Consider the following 13,482-nt stretch of genomic DNA (forward strand, 5'->3'; position numbering starts at 1 on the left):
TGTGTAATTAAAAGTTTATCTCCTACCCATGGGTCCTTACAACTCTTCTTGCACTTGCTCTGTCCCTCACATACTCTATGACTGAGCTTAGAAAATGGCCTGTGCGTTCTTGTACCTTTTTTTATTGGCTAGAAGCCTTTTATAGCAGGTGTGAATGGTCGTATTAATTCTTACAGCATTCATGAGTACCAAATGTGTACTGCAGTGCTGGGTAAAAGTAATTATTTTGCCATTACATTATGAACAGCTTTAAAACTTGCACTGTAATGTGACGTGCATAAAAGGGAATTGTTAATATTAGAAGTTCAGTTCTGGATAGTTGAATTTCTTTGGTTACTAATAATACTATAGATTCTTTAAACCATAAAATATTTTAAAAATCCACTTTATTTTCGCCTGTTATGTCCTTTGTGTATTTTAACAAATCAAGCAGCAGATACAACTAAAAAAAAAGCCCAAAACATGCACAGTGCAGGACCTTAAGGCCTATTTTCAAAGTAAACTCCAAGTCAGAAGTATTTGGACATCAAAATCCCATCAGCAGCCTGTTCCCACAATGAATCCATGCAGGAGCTTACAGCACACTGAAATCAACTTGGGCTGCAAAAGATACTTAAAGGTGCAAAAAGATGACTGATGGGACTTTCTAAAGCTGCTACCACGTGGAAAACCTTGCTCCTGGGATTTAGGCATAGCTTTGATTTCCAGGGTTGGTTTGCTCGTCACTGTGTTGTCTAAACAGGTAAAATAATCTACTGCACCTGAGCAGTTCTGTTTTCTCATTCCCAGACCACGGTACACTGGCCTTGTGTTTGCCTTTTCCAAAACTGGAGAGAGTTGTTTAAATAAAATTTTGTGCTGAATTATTAAAGACACTGCAAAGGTTTTCATTAAAATTTGAGTATGTTTAATATCCCTTCTCTTGAATTTTAAATAGAACCAATACTTGGTGACTTAATTACCCAGCAATATCTCTTTTTTAGATTTTTACCTTATTTAATAAAATGAGTGTATTTACATAGTTCCAACCTAAGCACATCTTGTTTTACTGACTAAGTGCATCATTTAAAGGGCACACAATGTTAACACCTTTTGGCTTGCCTAAGACTTTACATCATGTTACACACTGAATCCCACAGTGAACTTTATCCTGTGCAAAAAATAACTCATTTTCTCTATCCTTTCTGATAAAATGTTTTAAAAAACCCCACAACTCTCTGGTCATTTTAAAATGTCCCCAAAACATACGTGCTTTCGTTGAGGTTATATTCAGACTACCTAGATTATCGTCTCAGACAGACTTTGGCCGCTGTTACGGAAAGTGATAGCTATAATGTCTGAGTTGAGCACCTGCAGTTGGCCGTGCAAATACAGCAGCCACCTCTTGCTTAGCCCTGCATAATTTTGGGGCTTGGCAAAGTGTGTAGAAACAGGGCTGGAGGTCTCATCCCTCTCTTCACTTAGATGCCACAACAGGAACATAAACTCGTGTTTGGTGAGATGCAAGAAGGGTGTTTTTTGAGGTTGGTGGAGTGATGAGGAACCTTCTGCTTCTGCTCCTGGCCCAGCAGTATGGACCATCACCAGAACTGTTAGCATGAGGAGGATGTCTGGGGGCCTTAGCCAGCACTGATGCTTTAAAAAAATCCCCTGTTTTTCAGGCAGCACCCCAAAGCCAGCCATGATTCCCTGGAAAGGGGAGAGTAAAGAGTGGCTGTGCCTCTGCTGTTGCTACATTTAGGAGAGAAACAGCTTCAGCGACTTGGTGTCAACGTGGTGCTTTTAGGAATTAGATGCCACATCTAAGGTTGGGCTGGGGTCATTTAAGGCTCAACTGAGGACTGGAGATACCGAATTTCCTACCTTTACCCAGCCGACCTTAGTGTCCGGTTACTACCTGAGCTGGTTTGGGGCATCTAAAATTGGCATGGGGTACCGGGCAGGCAGAAAGGTGGGTGAGAGCGGTGGCCGGGGGAAGTGAGGCTACGGCATAGCCATGAGGATGGAGGTCACTGGAGGGTGGTGGCATCATGATGAGCTGTGCTGTGCTCAGACCTCCTCTCTGGCCAGGCTGGTGAACGCCAGACCCACTGGACCCTGACACAACCATGGTGGATGCGCAAGGGAGGGCTCTTTCTTCGGCCTCAAAAGGCCATGTGCGTGTGTGCATCACTCTCCAGCTAAAACGACAACGACTCTTTGAAATGTTTTTCTGCATTTGCATTTACAAAAGCTGGATAAGCCTTTTTTAAAAAAAAATCTGATAAGTAGCAGGCAATTGAATTAACCACTGTTGACTGTATTGCTGTCTCTTAACAAACTCCATCTGTATGGTCTCCCTTTGTAGACACAATTTTATAACTTAATTTCCCTACCAAAACATCAGTGTTTACTTAGTAAGAAATCTGTTCTTTGTCAGCTTAAAACAGTGATTTCTTTATTACCACTCTGCGCAAGGAATGACAGCACAGAGTTGGCACTGGAGCAAGTCTGGTTGAGTCTACAGCGTTGTAATGGAAACGGGGTGAACCGAGGGTCAAGTATAATGGGATTTGTATACAGAAATGTGTCTGCATAAGGAATAGCTGCATGAGATAAGAGAATGAAAGATGAGGCCCGCAGGTCTCCCTTTGCATGGCGGTGGGAGGGAGGTGTCGCCGTAGGTATACTGTGCTGCTGACACGGGAGACGGCGTTACCTCTGCGCCAGCGTAGCAAAGATGCCTAAATCATGCTCCAGCACTAGCTGCCGTTGGTGGGTGTTGGATGGGTTGGGGCGGTAGTCGATGATTACTCTGAGAATGTCTCGCATGTAATTTTTATTGATTTTGGGAAGCATAGGGTCAATGAGGGGTTTTCAAGCTATTACAGTCTGTGGCCTCCCTAAAAATTTTCCAGCAGGGTTGTCAAACATGGTGTTTGGCATGAATTTGGCCTGAATAACAAGAGGCTTGCTGGGTTTTTTTGCTGTCTTTCACAGCACCTGAAGGAGTTTTTTGTGATTCCCAAGGGTTTTGCAAACCACAGGTTGAAAAGCACTAGTATAAACTTTCAGCAGTAAACAGCTGGGGAACATCAGATCCCTATTCCTTCCTTGATAAATATGTTATATTTTCCTGTGTCACTGGAAAACTGGAAGAATAGGAGAGCAGCTGTAGAGAATGACACCAACGGATCTGGGAGCAAAAGGGTTTTGGAAGGAAGGCTTTTTGGGTGGTACACGGATGATGAGATATAAAATACCTCATCCTTTCTTACCATGAGCTGATGATTTGGGGCGGGGGGGAGGCAGGGGGCAGCATTCTGGCTTTTTCAAAGTCTGTTGGAGTTGTACAGGGCCATAAGCAGTGCTGGGGTTTTACCATAGGGGTGGGCTTCTGTTTATTGCATTTAGTTTCTCCTGCTGTAGAGCCTTTCTCAGTCTTACACTGCAGACTAGAGCTGGTAGAGAAATGCCAGTTGTTTATTGCAGTCAATTGGAGAGAGATTCTGCTTCCTCTGGATTATTTGTGTTCATCTTTTCCCTATGGAAAATTAACTCCCAGCTGAATGTTGTCCAGATTTTAAAAACATCCGTGTTTCATTCTGGTTCACTTTCTTTCTAGTTCTAAAGAAAGAAAAGGAAAAAAAGTGATAGGTTAAAAAGAAGAAATTAAAATTCAAGCACTGACTTATTGTTAATTCTCTTATTTTGTACAGAAAACTCCAGACACTTCCAAGTGAAAAGCTTGTTTGGAATAAAAAGGTGGTTTTTTTTCCCTGCAGTCATATCAGTGAAAAAGTTTTACCTAGTTCTGCTCTTCACCCTATAATTGCTTGCTTTTCAACATACTTGTAGCAAAGGAAAGGATGGTTAGATCAGCCAGCCTGCTGGATCAGATCTTACATTACATCTTGAGCTCTTTGAGTGCCATTAGCATTTCCTTTTAGAAGTGAAGAAATATTGACAGTTTGGTAGGTTATCTCGCATTTTACTGCACGTTAGGGCACTTCAAAGTCTTTATGTAGTGATGGGAACTGTCATGAAGTAGATGTGAAAAGGGCCTTTGGTCCAACTAAACCTGTCAGCAAGAAGATTTAGGGCAGATGGTTATTATTAGAAATCAATGTATTTATTATATATTGTTCAGGAATATTTCCCTTTGGAGGTTACTGTGAGTGCTGTTGCTGTTTAAAATGTGTCAAATGCCAGTAAAATTAATTCCTGCAGAAAACCCAGGGAGCCCCGACCAAAAGCTTTGCTATTATAGGAATGCACGTCTTTTACTTCTTTGTGCTGTGATACACCAGAGGCAGGTACACACGCAGCATGCCAGCAGCGTACCTGGTGTGTGTGGACGTGTGTGTGTGAGATGTGTTTCTGTGCAACTATCACAATCACCTCTACATACAGAGCTCCTCTGACTGCTGTGTCTAGAAAGGCTCTGTAGAGATTTGTGCTGTACCTGTTCCCATTTCTTTTTATTCCCCTTTGTAAAACATGGTTTTCTGGTTACTTCCAGTTGGTTACAACAGCTTATTGCTGCTTAGAGCAAGCACAGTATCTTTCTAAAGCCTGAACACCAATGGTTTCCCCCTGTACTTCAGAAAAGAGAAGTAGGACATTTCAGGCTTTTTATAATTAGTTTGGTGTAGGTTTTTCTTCCTTGGTGTCCTGTTCAGTTACAGGGTTTAAGTTATAGGACCTTGGATTATGGGAAGAGGACATTCCCAGTAGAAAAGGAGCATATTAGCAGCAACATTAATGCTGGAAGTCGCTGTCCTGGAACAAAGATTCATTTTCCATTCACCCCGTGATTTACAGCACATTCCAACCAAGTGATTTGGCTATGGTCTTCTGGCATAACATTGTTTGCCCTTTCCCTGACATTTTGCATATAAAGAAAAGTTATGAGCTTCTTGGGCATTCAAGGTACCAGGAAATGCAGGACTCTACCTAATTTGTTAACATGAAATTATAGATGTCAGACATAGACTCTGTTAGTTAACATTGGTTAGAGTAATGCTGCAGCCAGTTGATTGTATTACAGTCATGATGAAGAGGAATGGTCCTTTTTTGCTTTTCTGGGATATGACGGGTATAGAGCCAAGGCAGATTTAAAGTGTAATGAATGAAGAAGCATTTTCTATGGTTTGCCTGACTCTTCCATGAGCTCCACTGCTGTGGTGTTGCTGCCACTGACTTGCCCTCTCCACAACAGGTTAGTGCTGGCCTAACATGGAAAGGGACTTTTCAGAAGTACTATAGGCATAGTCTTTTAAATGTTAAACTATTCTGTAGCACTTGAACGTTATTTCCTTTTGAGGGAGAAAAGCCCCCACCCAAAAGTTGCATGGCAAGAAGACACTAGGCAGGGATCAGAAACTCCGATTTCCTCCCCACACACATACACTTCCCATTTGTTTTCCCAAGCCCAGTGTCTTCACAGCTACAAGCAAAGTATTCGCTCCAAAGTGCTAATATCCTCAACATGTGTCCCAAGGGAAATCAATCAGATGTAGAGAAATGGCTGTGTCACATCCAACACATCTTCCCAACACCCATTTCCCACATGACCTCACCAGTGCTGAATCCTGTCAGATCTCCCTCAGCTTCCTACTCAGCTCTTCCGTCAGGATCTGGTCCATGGCTGCACCTCTTCCCGTCTCATTCCCCACCACTTCCCACCTTGCTTGCTCCCCCCGCACCCGCCATGCCGCTGCCCAGCCCTCATCCCCTCTCCGCCCTGACCCCACAGTGTTTTGACACCCCAGCTCTCAAATTTTGTGACTACTGCAATCAAGTTCTCATGCCTGGTGGTTTCAACCTGAAGTTCACGCGCCTCCAGGTTTGCACCGCTCCTTTGGTCTGTCGCTGAACTACTTTCATTGGCTCTCACACTTTTATCCATGCTTTCTTTCATGCCTTTTTCGCTCACTCTCCTTCCCTCTCTCCCCCTCAGCTACCTTCCTTGAAGTTCCCCTTCTTAAAATATGCTTCCTCTCTGAAGGCTTTCATCATTAATCTCTCAAGAAACTATCTTAGAGACTCATCTGCTGTGCTTTGATTTATTCGTTGTGGGGGTTTTTTGGCGGGTATCTCACAAGAACTGAGCTGGTCATCCTTCTACCTCCGTCGCTAAAGGAAAGCTTGTGTGAAAAGGTGGGCTTTCAGAACTTAAATTAAAAGATCATGTAAGTAAGATAATTGGATAAAAAAAGGATATTAGGATCTGAAACAGAATGTTTACTTGCTTTGATGTGCTTTGGGAACATATGTCTGCACAGTGGGCTGTGTGGCTGATTAAGTATAAAACAACCCAAGAAAAAATCACCACTATTAAGCTTAAATCAAAGATCTCTCCTAGAGACACTAATTTGATTTGGGTTTGAAGGTCCCGTATCAACTCTAATTTCTACTTTTGATGTCTTGCTTCTTTGTGTGCTGTATAATGGAGGGCAACCTTACTTATTAAAATTTTGCATTTTTCTTCCATTTTAAAAGCAAATATTGATATTGTTGTTGTTATTGTGTTGCAATTGTGCTTACAAGTGTCAGCCAAAACTAGACCTGCATTGTGGTAAACGCAGCATAAATGCAGTAAGACACAATATGTGGTTAGGAGAGTTTCTAATCTGAGGACCAATTTCTGCACTCATACTCCCAACTTTGCTCCCTCCAAACATCGCCCTGGTCCCCAGTAAGGCTGCCAACAACCTGTAAGCTTAAGAACGTTGTTAACTTCTGGTGGAACTTAGACGAAAAAAAGTTTCAAGCTCTAAACCAAAATACTATTGTTTTCATTGATAAAAATAATAATACTTTTGAATCGGGTGAAATTAATTCTTTTGTTCCATTTGTTCTTGGTTTTAGATACTTTAAGCTTAGGATTGAAGTCAGGTAGGTTTGAAAATGAAGTAGTCTTTTGAAAGGAAAAATGAAAGACGTTTACCTTTTTTTTCCAGTTTTGAAACAGAAAAATCCTTTTTCTTACCTGGAGCAAATATATTAAATTGACCTCATATGCTAGAAGTTGCATTAAGCCTTGAATATGTTTTTCGAAGGGATGGAAAAAAAAATTGTGCTAAGAAATTGTACCCACCTTAGATTATGATACTGTTTCCATGGTGTAGATGGAAAACGGAGGAACTGACACACTGGATACCTGTTCCTGTTGCTCCTGCCATCAGCAGCAGAGTTTCCTTTGACTTCAGTGGTGCAAGATTAGACTTTAAGGTGTGACTTTTAAAGGTATTTAGACAACTGCCATTGCCAATGGATGCAGAGTGGGATTTTTCATAGTGTCTGCCTAAATCATTCTCAGAGCAGTGCCCTAACCACAAATCCACAAATAAGGGATTTTACGTTCAGAGGTTTGTGTCTCTTAAGGCCCAAAGGAATTACCGCAGTTATCTGATCTGACATCTGTGACACTGGCCATAGGATTCCCCCCTTTAATTTCTACAGTGGGAGAAATTACTCTTTCCTACTATTAAAACTCCAAACCTTGCAGTACACTTAGAGCCCATCTTTTAGAAAAACATCTAGTTTTGCCATAAAGTCTTGCAACAGCACTGAATTTACCACTTCCTTCCATAAACCCATCTAATGGGAACTTGCCCTCGCTGTTAAAAAATCTTTTTTATTTTTCATTATTTCCATGCCTCAAAGCCATATTTGAGGGAAAAGAAGAAAACGGGAACTGCTTGAAACATGCCCATTAACTTTCTGCAGAGAAGCTGTTGCAATTTTTGTCCAGCTTCACAGTCTCCGTAACAGCTTCTTATAAGTGAGTGCATTAACTGCTGAATTAGCAAAGGTGGCTCTGATTTTCTACATATTCATCTTTGTGATTATGAAAAAAAAAGGTATTATTAACCCCATTTTAGAGCTGAGAAAATACAGGAAAAAGCAATAAAATTATTTGTGCTGAGCATCCCAGCAGGGGAGGGCTGGGAGTTAACAGTGATGTGTCTTGGGTCCCCATCCCAATCTCTTCCTAGTGCAACATGTAAGCTGGCATCTTCAAGCTGATAACCCTATATTCGAGCATCAGGTCACTTTACTGGATAATTATCAACTTGTTGCAGTGCTGGTAGAGCTGGGAAGCATGAGTGATTCCCCATCACCGTGCTCCCTGGCAGTGGCTGGGGTGAGAGGCAGCTGCAAGGCAGCTCCGCGCTGCAACTCGCAGCGCATCCTCCGCTCCCTGAGCCGAAAAAATGGGAAGGAGGGGGAAATCTTTGTGAATGATCAAATGCCTTGTGAATTCAATCGTTGTGGCCCAGGTTTGACCTCTGAAAGGTACCTTGTTTTGATGGACTTTGTGGGTTTTGATCCTGAGGGTACTGCACAAGTGTCGCGACCTATCGCCCTTCCTGTTGTAAGGGACTTTAAGTCAGAAATAAACAGAGGTGAAGTTGAGGGGCTGGCGAGAGCTGTTTAGACTGAATCGTTTAGCATGGATCCTGGAGCATTTTAGGTTTCCCGCTAGGTACAGCTTTGGCATTCTATATGCAGAGCGTCTGCCACAAGCACAGTCCATTTTTGGGGCATCCATATGTCTCTCCACCATCTCCTGCAGATGTTGGGTGGTGTTTTGGGTACACAGGACTTGCGAAAGCCAGGCCAGGGAGTTTTATTTAAAACAAAACAAAAGGAAGGATTTTTATGTGGGGCTTAGATGGGATTGTTGGCTTTAAAAGCTCTACCAGCCGATGATACCCCTCCCCGTGAGCAGCTCTGTTCCTAGCTTCCATCTCTGTGTAGCAGCTCTGCAGTCTTTTTATTGTACAGCAAAACAATTGACTGCAAGTGTCCATATTCCATTAAGCGTATGGAAAAGTATTCAGCCCTTTGTTTTCCACTGAATGAATTTACTTGGCATGTAAGTATTAATTTAGACTAGTCATGGGACATTAGTGCTGGTTAATTGTCCCCATTTTTCTGGGGTTTATTTAACTGATGGAGATTATTTCAGAAATGTACAACTTCTTTAACTGTTGCATTCTTTGCTGGATGCCCCTTGCAGAGGCTCCAGACTCACATGCAGCAGCGGGGAGATGGTGGCACATCTCTGCCATGCAAGATTTTGGGATTGCTGGTGTGTGACCACAGGGGGAGAGCATGATGAGAAAAAAGTCACCCCAAGGCCCTGTTCATAGCAGCCAGCACTGGTTTTGCCAGTCCCTCGGGGGGTTTCCTTTCCCAGGAGCCCAGCCCGGCTCCTCAGAGATGATGATGCTCATCCACTGTGGGACCATGAGGATCCTTTCTCAGCACTGCGTCCAGCTGCGACGGACCGAGCGCAGCGCACACACACCTCCTGTGAGCAGCGCCAGCGGAGACGAGCGCCTGCCAGGCTCCAAGGCACACGCAGGGACACGCTGGTCTGCCTCACTGAAAACCACAGGCTGAATTTTTTTGCCTTGCTTTGTAAAGAAAAACTACCAGCTCCTTCCCCCAGACTTTGGGATGAAACTGTGGAGCTTTGGACAAGCTGGGGCTCCTTTCAGCAAAACCCAGGTGGCAGGAAAATTAAGCAGAACTCTTTTCCCCGGTGAATGGCAGTTAAGGAGTGACCAGCTCCTGGGAAACCACCAAAAATCTGCTAGTGACCCACCGGCAGCATGTGTCACGTCTCGGGTGCTTGCAGCTCTCCTAGTGCTGGTCGTGCTCCTCTGCTGCTGTGTGTACCCGCTGCCCCGTGGTCCCGCTCTGCAGGCGGCTGGAGCCAGGTACAAAGTACAAGGATTTCTGCTCTCCAAGGGGAGTTATCCAGTGCACCGGTAAAGACCTGCTCTGTAAAGCCTTCAGCAGCGTGCATGCCCCCAGCATCACCACGAGGCCCTGCAGCCCTTGGATGGGATCAGGGAAAGTGTCCCCCACCTCAGTGTCTCCCTCTGTTAGGGAGCAGGGAAGGGACAGCCTCTCCTGGGTGGGGGAGGAAATGAATCCAGGCTCGCGTGCTTCGTCAGAGATGCAAATTGCTCTACAGGTCCTGAGCATTAATTATAGAGCCTGGGCTTCTCGCTAGAGCCGCGGGGAAAACAGGCCCCTGGCTCCCATTAAATTTAATGGCATTTGGACACCCAATTCCCTTAGCCTATTTGAAAACCAGAATCCCAGTTTCTTCAGAAATATATGTGGTCAGGTGAAATCCCTCATCCCGCTGCAGACAGTGAGATTTTTACAGTATTGGCTTCAGCAAAGCGGGCAACTCTCCCCCAGGCACTGGAGTGTTTTCCTCGTGCCATCTGCGGGATCCAGGGAAAGAGCAGGGACTGATGTACGGATAGCGGAGGTGTGGGCAGGGAGCTCTGCGGACACACTGAGAAACCCAGCTCTGGCACCACGGCACCATTGCACAGGCTGGTTCACGGCACCACGCTGGAGATTGTCCCGCTGCAGGGTTTGGGGCATGGGGATGGAAAGCCCTGCTTGCCCGGGAGGTGAGCAGGGCATGGGGCAGAGCCGCCTTCCCCCCGCACAATTTCATCTCTCATCCATTTAAGCCACTGCCTCTAAAACGTAGCAGCTAATTGTTCTCCTCTGCCAGGAGCAGACCTGTGAGGCTACGGCTGCCTCTCACTGTGTCTTTGCAGAGTGCCGATGAGATGGCACAATGTGGGACTTGGGGATTAGGTAAGAAATAATGCCAGTAGCGCAACTGGAAAAAAAGGGGGGGGAAAAATCAAACTTTTGGGGAGTTAGGAGCAGAGGATCCCTCTGGCCCGGTAAGCCGTTCCTGGTAGGCAGCTACTGGAAGCCACGTTATTTCGGGACGTGCTGCGCCGTGGGATGGTGCCTTGCTAGAATTGTAGGTGTACAACGGTGAGAGGTGATCCCTGCCTGGGAGGGCTTACAGGAGCCAGACCTGGCTGAGAGTACGGCGATCCCAGTCCACAGAAGGAGAGATACGGTAAGGAGAAGCCTGCTCTCCACTCCAACCGGTCTTTATGCACAGGGCCAGCCTCGTATTGAAACACCACCCGGGGCTCCAGCTGCATGCATTTTGGGTGAATTCTTGATCTTTTTCCCAGTGTTACCTTTTTGGCCAGGGTGGAGTTTTCCTGTTCTGAGGGACTCCAGCGTTTCTGCCCAATTTAGCACGGAGAAAATGAACAGCAAACCCTTCATATTGTTATACACGTTTTAGATGTCGGCCTCACAGTTTGATCAGCGGAGGCTCCGAAGGCTCGTAAACCTGGTAATACATAGTTTCAAGCCTGCATCAAAGAAGTTCACAACCCTTTTGGGAGAAGCTGTGAGTACTGATGAAAGAGGGAACTTATTGTATATGTAAGAAAACTTCTTTCATGGCTTATGTATTAAGGCAGGCTCTGTGGCCCAGGGAAGATTGGGGCTGCTTTTAATTTACATCCCCCCTCACTTATATTAAGTCTTCGTCAGAAGAAAAATTAGTCAGATGTTTTCTTAATGACATCATTTTTTTTAATCCTGTTTCATTTTTTCCAGATGAGGCGGTGGAGATTATTAGAAATGAATTGAAACTAAATCTGGAACAGAGACTTTGATTCACTTCTCCCTCCTCCCCGGTAGAAATAAATTGGTCAGCTCCGTGCTCAGCCGCCTTTATTAGCAGCCTCGACAAAAAACAGCCCCGGCAGCCTCGGCTGCAGCTTTCCCGAGCTTGCCGCCGTCGCAGCTGACGTCACGGCGAGAGGCACCGGAGAGTGGCTCAGAGAGGGACTTTGGTCGCCCCATAATTTTGGTAACGAAAGGCCATGGTGACACAGGTGGGGAGGTTATGAGGTTTGAAATAGCCATGCCATTATAAGTTTGTTTTTCAGTGCTGTAAAAGAAAACAGGCTTGATGCTGGTGGGTGTTCCTCTAGCAAAACCCCAGCCTGGGTCCGACGAGAGCGTGTGCGTCCGTGGCTGTGCATCTCTGCAAGTCCCTTATATCTGATAGGTTTTCACTGTCTTGTATTTCACACCAGTGAGCCATGAAGAGTATTGCTACAGGAAAGTACTTTGAACTATAAATATTTTAAAAGGCATTTAATTTACTACCTATCAGCAGAAAGTGTTGAAAAAGCCACAAGGTTTACTAATTTATCAGAAAGACAGAGAAACACGCAGAAGATCAAACAAAGACAAACATGCTTGTAAACTGCTGAATAAGTCTGCAAAGCTTATATTACATTTCTTTGTGGTTTTGTTGATATGAAGGTAATACAAATAAATTAAAATGCACCTGAACCGTTGATAAGGCAGGGTGGGACCAAGATCCTGAGGTGCAGGTGGCATGTGGAAACTGCTCAGACCCTTGTGTTTGTGGTTGTCTGTGCATGGAGAGACAGATCTTAGATGCACTCGCTAGTGGCGTATTTGGATATTGTTAGGCAAGGACCTTTGTTACACCGTCCCTTAGCTCAGCCCACGTCCCAGATCCCTGACCTCCGAAACCCCAAATCCCCATGGTCTCCCATGCCTGGGGTGCAGCCCCAAGGGGTGCACATCCATCTCCCTCAGCTTTGCCAAAGCACCAGGCCAGGGACGAATGCCGTCCCTGCCGTGACCTGCATCTCTGCACCATCTCCACTTCCAGCAGTCTGTCAGTACAGAGAGAGCTAATGCAAAGCAGATTTTGCTCTTTCATTTTGCCTAATGGCAGTTCTGCCTCTTTTGGTGTTTAGCTCAGATTTTCTGCTTCTCGGGTCAGGGCATGTAACTTTTTCTCCCCTCCTTGCGCCTTCTGCCGTTTGGCTAAGAGGCTAGAGGGTACAGTAGAAGATGTGTCTGGGAGATGTCTGCACACTTTCTCTTCCATCCTTGCTCACCCTGCAAAAACTGCTCGAGTGCCAAAACATGCCTGTGCCTTTCTTTTTGTTACCTGCTGAATCCCTCAGCATTTACTGACTTCTTTCTCAGGTAACACTTGGCCTGGGGAAGATCTGAGGGATTTAACAGAGGTGGCCCCCAGAAAGCATGCAATAAAACCTCTCATGAACTTTTGCCCTCTGAACCGTACCACCGACCTGTCAAGGAGGTTTGTGCAAGCCGTGATGGACGCAGGCAGGGAGGGCTGCTCCACCGGCACTGGCCGAGCCACGCACGCTGGGCCAAGCAAAGCACGGCTCTCCTCAACATTGTATAACTACTACTTGCGCCGTTTGCATCCTTTCACACGCAGTCCCGTCTGGGGCTTTGTCCGCGCATGGCAGCACTAAACATCTGGATACCCAGGGGCAGTGAGGAGCTCACAAACCCCAGGTTTGCCTCGAATGTCTTCATGTAGCCAGCCTCCCTGTGCAAGGAGATGGAGCGAGATCTCCAGCACGGAGCGTGCTCCACGCAGCCTACACGTGCAGGCACTGCCAGAAGCAGCTCATGCCCCTTTTCACAGCAGCCCAGCTGGGGTGAGCCACCTTGCACAAATATGTGTTTAGTGCAATGCGAGTGCAGGTCTGCAGGAAGCTTGCACCGGCTTCAGGCTCCCGTATATGCCAAGAGGGGAGGTTTTTCCCACCATGTGCT

General features: G+C 45.4%; 1 protein-coding gene across 2 annotated transcripts in view; it reads left to right on the top strand.

Moving 5' to 3' along the window:
• Positions 1-13,482, top strand: part of GLI2 (GLI family zinc finger 2) — a 143,959-nt gene that overhangs the window by 90,443 nt on the left and 40,034 nt on the right. The gene's annotated exons all lie outside the window — the stretch shown is intronic.

The sequence above is a fragment of the Haliaeetus leucocephalus genome, unplaced genomic scaffold, assembly GCF_000737465.1.
Source record: "Haliaeetus leucocephalus isolate CR32 unplaced genomic scaffold, Haliaeetus_leucocephalus-4.0 Scaffold1, whole genome shotgun sequence".
Taxonomy (NCBI): domain Eukaryota; kingdom Metazoa; phylum Chordata; class Aves; order Accipitriformes; family Accipitridae; genus Haliaeetus; species Haliaeetus leucocephalus.